Here is a 10000-nt window from a genome sequence, read left to right as displayed (position 1 = left end):
TCTCGGCCCGGCCCTGGAGAAACCCCTCTTGGAGCCCTCGCTCCAGTCGGCAACGGCCACCGGAGCCTGCGGGCAAGCAGCGGCTTCGCGCGGCTTCTGGCAGTCGGAAGCGCCGTGCGCGATAGGTAGGAGGCAGAACGGCCACGGCCAGGGCCGCCGGGCAACGCCCGAGTCTGCCGGCTGAGCCGCGGGTGACAAGCGTTCGAGTGCCGGCGACCGCCGCCGGTCTCGGCCCGGCCCTGGAGAAACCCCTCTTGGAGCCCTCGCTCCAGTCGGCAACGGCCACCGGAGCCTGCGGGCAAGCAGCGGCTTCGCGCGGCTTCTGGCAGTCGGAAGCGCCGTGCGCGATAGGTAGGAGGCAGAACGGCCACGGCCAGGGCCGCCGGGCAACGCCCGAGTCTGCCGGCTGAGCCGCGGGTGACAAGCGTTCGAGTGCCGGCGACCGCCGCCGGTCTCGGCCCGGCCCTGGAGAAACCCCTCTTGGAGCCCTCGCTCCAGTCGGCAACGGCCACCGGAGCCTGCGGGCAAGCAGCGGCTTCGCGCGGCTTCTGGCAGTCGGAAGCGCCGTGCGCGATAGGTAGGAGGCAGAACGGCCACGGCCAGGGCCGCCGGGCAACGCCCGAGTCTGCCCGCTGAGCCGCGGCTGACAAGCGTTCGAGTGCCGGCGACCGCCGCCGGTCTCGGCCCGGCCCTGGAGAAACCCCTCTTGGAGCCCTCGCTCCAGTCGGCAACGGCCACCGGAGCCTGCGGGCAAGCAGCGGCTTCGCGCGGCTTCTGGCAGTCGGAAGCGCCGTGCGCGATAGGTAGGAGGCAGAACGGCCACGGCCAGGGCCGCCGGGCAACGCCCGAGTCTGCCGGCTGAGCCGCGGGTGACAAGCGTTCGAGTGCCGGCGACCGCCGCCCGTCTCGGCCCGGCCCTGGAGAAACCCCTCTTGGAGCCCTCGCTCCAGTCGGCAACGGCCACCGGAGCCTGCGGGCAAGCAGCGGCTTCGCGCGGCTTCTGGCAGTCGGAAGCGCCGTGCGCGATAGGTAGGAGGCAGAACGGCCACGGCCACAGCCGCCGTGCAACGCCCGAGTCTGCCGGCTGAACCGCGAGTAGCTGCAGCGGTTCGATGGCGCTGGTCCGCGAGCGCCAGCCCTCTGCCCTAGTATACGGACAGCGAGGTCCCCGGCCCCGGCGGGCTCGAAGAGAACCGTCTTCCCCCAGCGGGGAGGCGCGCGAGCGCCGCCGACTCTTACCATGACGTAACTGGAGGCAGCGCAAAGCAGCGACCCCTTCGGCAGCTCCGAAGAAGAACCGGGCAAGACGTCTACCTGCCAGAACCGCGGTGGAGCCAAAGTCCCGCCGGAGCGAGGTAGACGAGGCATCCCTTTCCGCCGGCAGCTCCGGCGGCCACATCGGGCACACCGGACCCGGCGGACGGTAAAACGGGTAGACCTGGCCTCCCTGCCGGCAGAACGGGTAGACGAGGCCTCCCTGCCTGGAACCGGGTAGACCTGGCATCCCTGCCGGAAGCGGGTAGACCTGGCATCCCTGCCGGTAAAACGGGTAGACCTGGCCTCCCTGCCGGCAGAACGGGTAGACGAGGCCTCCCTGCCTGGAACCGGGTAGACCTGGCATCCCTGCCGGAAGCGGGTAGACCTGGCATCCCTGCCGGTAAAACGGGTAGACCTGGCCTCCCTGCCGGCAGAACGGGTAGACGAGGCCTCCCTGCCTGGAACCGGGTAGACCTGGCATCCCTGCCGGAAGCGGGTAGACCTGGCATCCCTGCCGGCAAAACGGGTAGACCTGGTCTCCCTGCCGCCAAAACGGGTAGACCTGGCCTCCCTGCAGGTAAAACGGGTAGACCTGGCCTCCCTGCCGGCAGAACGGGTAGACCTGGCCTCCCTGCCGCCAGAACGGGTAGACCTGGCATCCCTGCCGGCAAAACGGGTAGACCTGGTCTCCCTGCCGGTAAAACGGGTAGACCTGTTCTCCCTGCCGGCAAAACGGGTAGACCTGGCCTCCCTGCCGGCAGAACGGGTAGACCTGGCCTCCCTGCCGCCAGAACGGGTAGACCTGGCATCCCTGCCGGCAAAACGGGTAGACCTGGTCTCCCTGCCGGTAAAACGGGTAGACCTGGTCTCCCTGCAGGTAAAACGGGTAGACCTGTTATCCCTGCCGGCAAAACGGGTAGACCTGGCATCCCTGCCGGTAAAACGGGTAGACCTGGTCTCCCTGCCGGCAAAAAGGGTAGACCTGTTCTCCCTGCCGCCAGAACGGGTAGACCTGGCCTCCCTGCCGGTAAAATGGGTAGACCTGGTCTCCGTGCAGGTAAAACGGGTAGACCTGGTATCCCTGCCGGCAGAACGGGTAGACCTGGTCTCCCTGCCGCCAGAACGGGTAGACCTGGCATCCCTGCCGGCAAAACGGGTAGACCTGGTCTCCCTGCCGGTAAAACGGGTAGACATGGCCTCCCTGCAGGTAAAACGGGTAGACCTGTTCTCCCTGCCGGCAAAACGGGTAGACCTGGCATCCCTGCCGGCAAAACGGGTAGACCTGGTCTCCCTGCCGGTAAATGGGTAGACCTGGTCTCCCTGCCGCTAGAACGGGTAGACCTGGCCTCCCTGCCGGCAACATGGGTAGACCTGGCCTCCCTGCCGGTAAAACGGGTAGACCTGGCATCCCTGCAGGTAAAACGGGTAGACCTGGCATCCCTGCCGGCAAAACGGGTAGACCTGTTCTCCCTGCAGGTAAAACGGGTAGACCTGTTCTCCCTGCCGCCAGAACGGGTAGACCTGGCATCCCTGCCGGCAAAACGGGTAGACCTGGCATCCCTGCCGGTAAATGGGTAGACCTGGCATCCCTGCCGGAAAAACGGGTAGACCTGGCATCCCTGCCGGCAATACGGGTAGACCTGGTCTCCCTGCCGCTAGAACGGGTAGACCTGGCATCCCTGCCGGTAAAACAGGTAGACCTGGCCTCCCTGCCGCCAGAACGGGTAGACCTGGCATCCCTGCCGGTAAAACGGGTAGACCTGGCCTCCCTGCCGGCAGAACGGGTAGACCTGGTCTCCCTGCAGGTAAAACGGGTAGACCTGGCCTCCCTGCCGGCAGAACGGGTAGACCTGGCCTCCCTGCCGGCAGAAGGGGTAGACCTGTCCTCCCTGCGGACAGAGCGGGTCGCCCGTGCTGGAGGCCCGTATGCAGGGGTGCCTGCACGGGGTGGGAAGGGGCGGCGGCGGGCTGCCTGTGCTCTCTCAGCCGGGGCGGCGGTGGGGGGGCTTGCGGGGGGTGGCTTGGGGCGGCAGGCCGGTCCTGCCGGAGGCCCGTATGCAGGGGTGCCTGCACAGGGTGGGTGGGCCGGCGGCGGGCTGCCTGTGCTCTCTCAGCCGGGGCGGCGGTGGGGGGGCTTGCGGGGGGTGGCTGGGGTCGGCAGGCCGGCCCTGCCGGAGGCCCGTATGCAGGGGTGCCTGCACGGGGTGGGAAGGGGCGGCGGCGGGCTGCCTGTGCTCTCTCAGCCGGGGCGGCGGTGGGGGGGCCTGTGGCGGGTGGCTGGGGGCGGCAGGCCGGCCCTGCCGGAGGCCCGTATGCAGGGGTGCCTGCACGGGGTGGGAAGGGCCGGCGGCGGGCTGCCTGTGCTGTTTCAGTCGGGGCGGCGGTGGGGGGGCTTGCGGGGGGTGGCTGGGGTCGGCAGGCCCGCCCTGCCGGAGGCCCGTATGCAGGGGTGCCTGCACGGGGTGGGTGGGCCTGCGGCGGGCTGCCTGTGCTCTCTGAGCCGGGGCGGCGGTGGGGGGGGCTTGCGGGGGGTGGCTGGGGGCGGCAGGCCGGCCCTGCCGGAGGCCCGTATGCAGGGGTGCCTGCACGGGGTGGGAAGGGGCGGCGGCGGGGTGCCTGTGCTCTCTCAGCCGGGGCGGCGGTGGGGGGGCTTGCGGGGGGTGGCTGGGGGCGGCAGGCCGGCCCTGCCGGAGGCCCGTATGCAGGGGTGCCTGCACGGGGTGGGAAGGGCCGGCGGCGGGCTGCCTGTGCTCTCTCAGCCGGGGCGGCGGTGGGGGGGCCTGTGGCGGGTGGCTGGGGGCGGCAGGCCGGCCCTGCCGGAGGCCCGTATGCAGGGGTGCCTGCACGGGGTGGGAAGGGCCGGCGGCGGGCTGCCTGTGCTCTCTCAGCCGGGGCGGCGGTGGGGGGGGTTGCGGGGGGTGGCTGGGGTCGGCAGGCCGGTCCTGCCGGAGGCCCGTATGCAGGGGTGCCTGCACGGGGTGGGTGGGCCTGCGGCGGGCTGCCTGTGCTCTCTGAGCCGGGGCGGCGGTGGGGGGGGCTTGCGGGGGGTGGCTGGGGGCGGCAGGCCGGCCCTGCCGGAGGCCCGTATGCAGGGGTGCCTGCACGGGGTGGGAAGGGGCGGCGGCGGGTTGCCTGTGCTCTCTCAGCCGGGGCGGCGGTGGGGGGGCTTGCGGGGGGTGGCTGGGGGCGGCAGGCCGGCCCTGCCGGAGGCCCGTATGCAGGGGTGCCTGCACGGGGTGGGAAGGGCCGGCGGCGGGCTGCCTGTGCTGTCTCAGTCGGGGCGGCGGTGGGGGGGGTTGCGGGGGGTGGCTGGGGTCGGCAGGCCGGCCCTGCCGGAGGCCCGTATGCAGGGGTGCCTGCACGGGGTGGGTGGGCCTGCGGCGGGCTGCCTGTGCTCTCTGAGCCGGGGCGGCGGTGGGGGGGGCTTGCGGGGGGTGGCTGGGGTCGGCAGGCCGGCCCTGCCGGAGGCCCGTATGCAGGGGTGCCTGCACGGGGTGGGAAGGGCCGGCGGCGGGCTGCCTGTGCTGTCTCAGTCGGGGCGGCGGTGGGGGGGGTTGCGGGGGGTGGCTGGGGTCGGCAGGCCGGCCCTGCCGGAGGCCCGTATGCAGGGGTGCCTGCACGGGGTGGGTGGGCCTGCGGCGGGCTGCCTGTGCTCTCTGAGCCGGGGCGGCGGTGGGGGGGGCTTGCGGGGGGTGGCTGGGGGCGGCAGGCCGGCCCTGCCGGAGGCCCGTATGCAGGGGTGCCTGCACGGGGTGGGAAGGGCCGGCGGCGGGCTGCCTGTGCTGTCTCAGTCGGGGCGGCGGTGGGGGGGCTTGCGGGGGGTGGCTGGGGTCGGCAGGCCGGCCCTGCCGGAGGCCCGTATGCAGGGGTGCCTGCACGGGGTGGGTGGGCCTGCGGCGGGCTGCCTGTGCTCTCTGAGCCGGGGCGGCGGTGGGGGGGGCTTGCGGGGGGTGGCTGGGGGCGGCAGGCCGGCCCTGCCGGAGGCCCGTATGCAGGGGTGCCTGCACGGGGTGGGAAGGGGCGGCGGCGGGGTGCCTGTGCTCTCTCAGCCGGGGCGGCGGTGGGGGGGCTTGCGGGGGGTGGCTGGGGGCGGCAGGCCGGTCCTGCCGGAGGCCCGTATGCAGGGGTGCCTGCACAGGGTGGGTGGGCCGGCGGCGGGCTGCCTGTGCTCTCTCAGCCGGGGCGGCGGTGGGGGGGCTTGCGGGGGGTGGCTGGGGTCGGCAGGCCGGCCCTGCCGGAGGCCCGTATGCAGGGGTGCCTGCACGGGGTGGGAAGGGGCGGCGGCGGGCTGCCTGTGCTCTCTCAGCCGGGGCGGCGGTGGGGGGGCCTGTGGCGGGTGGCTGGGGGCGGCAGGCCGGCCCTGCCGGAGGCCCGTATGCAGGGGTGCCTGCACGGGGTGGGAAGGGCCGGCGGCGGGCTGCCTGTGCTGTTTCAGTCGGGGCGGCGGTGGGGGGGCTTGCGGGGGGTGGCTGGGGTCGGCAGGCCCGCCCTGCCGGAGGCCCGTATGCAGGGGTGCCTGCACGGGGTGGGTGGGCCTGCGGCGGGCTGCCTGTGCTCTCTGAGCCGGGGCGGCGGTGGGGGGGGCTTGCGGGGGGTGGCTGGGGGCGGCAGGCCGGCCCTGCCGGAGGCCCGTATGCAGGGGTGCCTGCACGGGGTGGGAAGGGCCGGCGGCGGGCTGCCTGTGCTCTCTCAGCCGGGGCGGCGGTGGGGGGGCCTGTGGCGGGTGGCTGGGGGCGGCAGGCCGGCCCTGCCGGAGGCCCGTATGCAGGGGTGCCTGCACGGGGTGGGAAGGGCCGGCGGCGGGCTGCCTGTGCTCTCTCAGCCGGGGCGGCGGTGGGGGGGGTTGCGGGGGGTGGCTGGGGTCGGCAGGCCGGCCCTGCCGGAGGCCCGTATGCAGGGGTGCCTGCACGGGGTGGGAAGGGCCGGCGGCGGGCTGCCTGTGCTCTCTCAGCCGGGGCGGCGGTGGGGGGGGTTGCGGGGGGTGGCTGGGGTCGGCAGGCCGGCCCTGCCGGAGGCCCGTATGCAGGGGTGCCTGCACGGGGTGGGAAGGGCCGGCGGCGGGCTGCCTGTGCTCTCTCAGCCGGGGCGGCGGTGGGGGGGCTTGCGGGGGGTGGCTGGGGTCGGCAGGCCGGCCCTGCCGGAGGCCCGTATGCAGGGGTGCCTGCACGGGGTGGGTGGGCCTGCGGCGGGCTGCCTGTGCTCTCTGAGCCGGGGCGGCGGTGGGGGGGGCTTGCGGGGGGTGGCTGGGGGCGGCAGGCCGGCCCTGCCGGAGGCCCGTATGCAGGGGTGCCTGCACGGGGTGGGAAGGGGCGGCGGCGGGGTGCCTGTGCTCTCTCAGCCGGGGCGGCGGTGGGGGGGCTTGCGGGGGGTGGCTTGGGGCGGCAGGCCGGTCCTGCCGGAGGCCCGTATGCAGGGGTGCCTGCACAGGGTGGGTGGGCCGGCGGCGGGCTGCCTGTGCTCTCTCAGCCGGGGCGGCGGTGGGGGGGCTTGCGGGGGGTGGCTGGGGGCGGCAGGCCGGCCCTGCCGGAGGCCCGTATGCAGGGGTGCCTGCACGGGGTGGGAAGGGGCGGCGGCGGGTTGCCTGTGCTCTCTCAGCCGGGGCGGCGGTGGGGGGGCTTGCGGGGGGTGGCTGGGGGCGGCAGGCCGGTCCTGCCGGAGGCCCGTATGCAGGGGTGCCTGCACAGGGTGGGTGGGCCGGCGGCGGGCTGCCTGTGCTCTCTGAGCCGGGGCGGCGGTGGGGGGGCTTGCGGGGGGTGGCTGGGGGCGGCAGGCCGGCCCTGCCGGAGGCCCGTATGCAGGGGTGCCTGCACGGGGTGGGAAGGGGCGGCGGCGGGGTTCCTGTGCTCTCTGAGCCGGGGCGGCGGTGGGGGGGCTTGCGGGGGGTGGCTGGGGGCGGCAGGCCGGCCCTGCCGGAGGCCCGTATGCAGGGGTGCCTGCACGGGGTGGGAAGGGGCGGCGGCGGGGTTCCTGTGCTCTCTGAGCCGGGGCGACGGTGGGGGGGCTTGCGGGGGGTGGCTGGGGGCGGCAGGCCGGCTCTGCCGGAGGCCCGTATGCAGGGGTGCCTGCACGGGGTGGGAAGGGCCGGCGGCGGGCTGCCTGTGCTCTCTCAGCCGGGGCGGCGGTGGGGGGGCTTGCGGGGGGTGGCTGGGGTCGGCAGGCCGGTCCTGCCAGAGGCCCGTATGCAGGGGTGCCTGCACGGGGTGGGAAGGGCCGGCGGCGGGCTGCCTGTGCTGTCTCAGTCGGGGCGGCGGTGGGGGGGCTTGCGGGGGGTGGCTGGGGTCGGCAGGCCGGCCCTGCCGGAGGCCCGTATGCAGGGGTGCCTGCACGGGGTGGGTGGGCCTGCGGCGGGCTGCCTGTGCTCTCTGAGTCGGGGCGGCGGTGGGGGGGGCTTGCGGGGGGTGGCTGGGGGCGGCAGGCCGGTCCTGCCGGAGGCCCGTATGCAGGGGTGCCTGCACGGGGTGGGAAGGGCCGGCGGCGGGCTGCCTGTGCTCTCTCAGCCGGGGCGGCGGTGGGGGGGGGTTGCGGGGGGGTGGCTGGGGTCGGCAGGCCGGCCCTGCCGGAGGCCCGTATGCAGGGGTGCCTGCACGGGGTGGGAAGGGCCGGCGGCGGGCTGCCTGTGCTCTCTCAGTCGGGGCGGCGGTGGGGGGGCTTGCGGGGGGTGGCTGGGGTCGGCAGGCCGGCCCTGCCGGAGGCCCGTATGCAGGGGTGCCTGCACGGGGTGGGTGGGCCGGCGGCGGGCTGCCTGTGCTCTCTGAGCCGGGGCGGCGGTGGGGGGGGCTTGCGGGGGGTGGCTGGGGGCGGCAGGCCGGCCCTGCCGGAGGCCCGTATGCAGGGGTGCCTGCACGGGGTGGGAAGGGCCGGCGGCGGGCTGCCTGTGCTCTCTGAGCCGGGGCGGCGGTGGGGGGGCTTGCGGGGGGTGGCTGGGGGCGGCAGGCCGGTCCTGCCGGAGGCCCGTATGCAGGGGTGCCTGCACGGGGTGGGTGGGCCGGCGGCGGGCTGCCTGTGCTCTCTGAGCCGGGGCGGCGGTGGGGGGGCTTGCGGGGGGTGGCTGGGGGCGGCAGGCCGGCCCTGCCGGAGGCCCGTATGCAGGGGTGCCTGCACGGGGTGGGAAGGGGCGGCGGCGGGCTGCCTGTGCTGTCTCAGTCGGGGCGGCGGTGGGGGGGCTTGCGGGGGGTGGCTGGGGTCGGCAGGCCGGCCCTGCCGGAGGCCCGTATGCAGGGGTGCCTGCACGGGGTGGGTGGGCCGGCGGCGGGCTGCCTGTGCTCTCTGAGCCGGGGCGGCGGTGGGGGGGGCTTGCGGGGGGTGGCTGGGGGCGGCAGGCCGGCCCTGCCGGAGGCCCGTATGCAGGGGTGCCTGCACGGGGTGGGAAGGGGCGGCGGCGGGGTGCCTGTGCTCTCTCAGCCGGGGCGGCGGTGGGGGGGCTTGCGGGGGGGTGGCTGGGGGCGGCAGGCCGGTCCTGCCGGAGGCCCGTATGCAGGGGTGCCTGCACGGGGGTGGGTTGGGGGGGGCGGCGGGAATTTTTTGGTTTTTGTTGCTTTTTTATTTCTTTTTCCGCTTTTGAAACAGAGACGCCGCCCCGTCCTCGGGCGTTTCAGCCGAGCTGATGGAAAGCGGCGCCCCTTCCCGTCGCTTGCGGGGGGGGGTGGTGCAGGAGGGGGGAGGCGGCGCGCGCCTGAAATTCCCCTCGCCACCCCCCGTTTCCGAGACTTCGCCGTATCTAGTGGAAGGCGCTAAGCTTGGCCGGACTGTCTCGCTGAAGGCTTTCTTACTCTGCATCGGTTCTGACGGTGGGCGAGAAAAAAAAACAAAACCAAAGCAGAGCAGGGAAACAGTTACAAAAATTTCTTGAGAGCCAGCACCGGCCCGCCCATCGGCAGACGGAGCGGCGCCCGGGGTCAACGAGTGCCACCCTGCTGCTTAGCAACCGGAACCCGAGCCGGCCCGCCCCGCCCACCCGCCGGCAAGGGGCGGGCGCTTCCCCGCGGCAGAAGGGGGAGACAGAGACTGAGAGACGGGGTCGAGGAGCAGGCGGGGAGCCTTGCGCTGAGGTAGGCTGGGGACGGGGCCTCTTTTCCGAGAAGATTGAGGTTTGAGTCGGGGGGGGGGGGGGGGGGGGGGGCGGCGGCAGGGGCTGCTTGTGCGCTCTCGGCCGGGGCGGCGGTGGGGGGGTGGCGGGGTGGGGGGGGGGCAGCGGAGCGGCCGTGCCGGAGGCCCGTATGCAGGGGTGCCCGCACCGGGGGGGGGGGTGGGGGGGGGCGGCGGCAGGGGCTGCTTGTGCGCTCTCGGCCGGGGCGGCGGTGGGGGGGGGCTTGCGGGTGGGGGTGCGGCGGCCGGGCTGCCGTGCCGGAGGCCCGTTTGCAGGGGTGCCTGCACGGGGGGAGGTGGGGGGGGGGGGGGGGCGGGGCGGCGGGAATTTTTTGGTTTTTGTTGCTTTTTTATTTTTTTTCCGCTTTTGAAACACAGACGCCGCCCCGCCTTCGGGCGTTTCAGCCGAGCTGATAGAAAGCTGCGCCCCTTCCCGTTGCTTGCGGGGGGGGTTGGTGCCGCGGAAGGGGGGTGGCGGGGGGGGCGGGAACGGGACGGGGACGGGGACGGGGACGGGGACGGGGACGGGGACGGGGACGGGGACGGGTCTGGCCGACGGGTCTGGACGACAGCGCCCCCCCCACCCCGCGTCCCGGCCGGCCACCACGTCTACCCGGGACCGGGTCGGCGGGGGAGGACAGGTCTACCCGGGACCGGT

The sequence above is a fragment of the Opisthocomus hoazin genome, unplaced genomic scaffold (assembly GCF_030867145.1).
Source record: "Opisthocomus hoazin isolate bOpiHoa1 unplaced genomic scaffold, bOpiHoa1.hap1 HAP1_SCAFFOLD_201, whole genome shotgun sequence".
Taxonomy (NCBI): Eukaryota; Metazoa; Chordata; class Aves; order Opisthocomiformes; family Opisthocomidae; genus Opisthocomus; species Opisthocomus hoazin.
The sequence above is the reverse complement of the archived record's forward strand: the minus strand, read 5'-3'. Positions refer to the sequence as shown.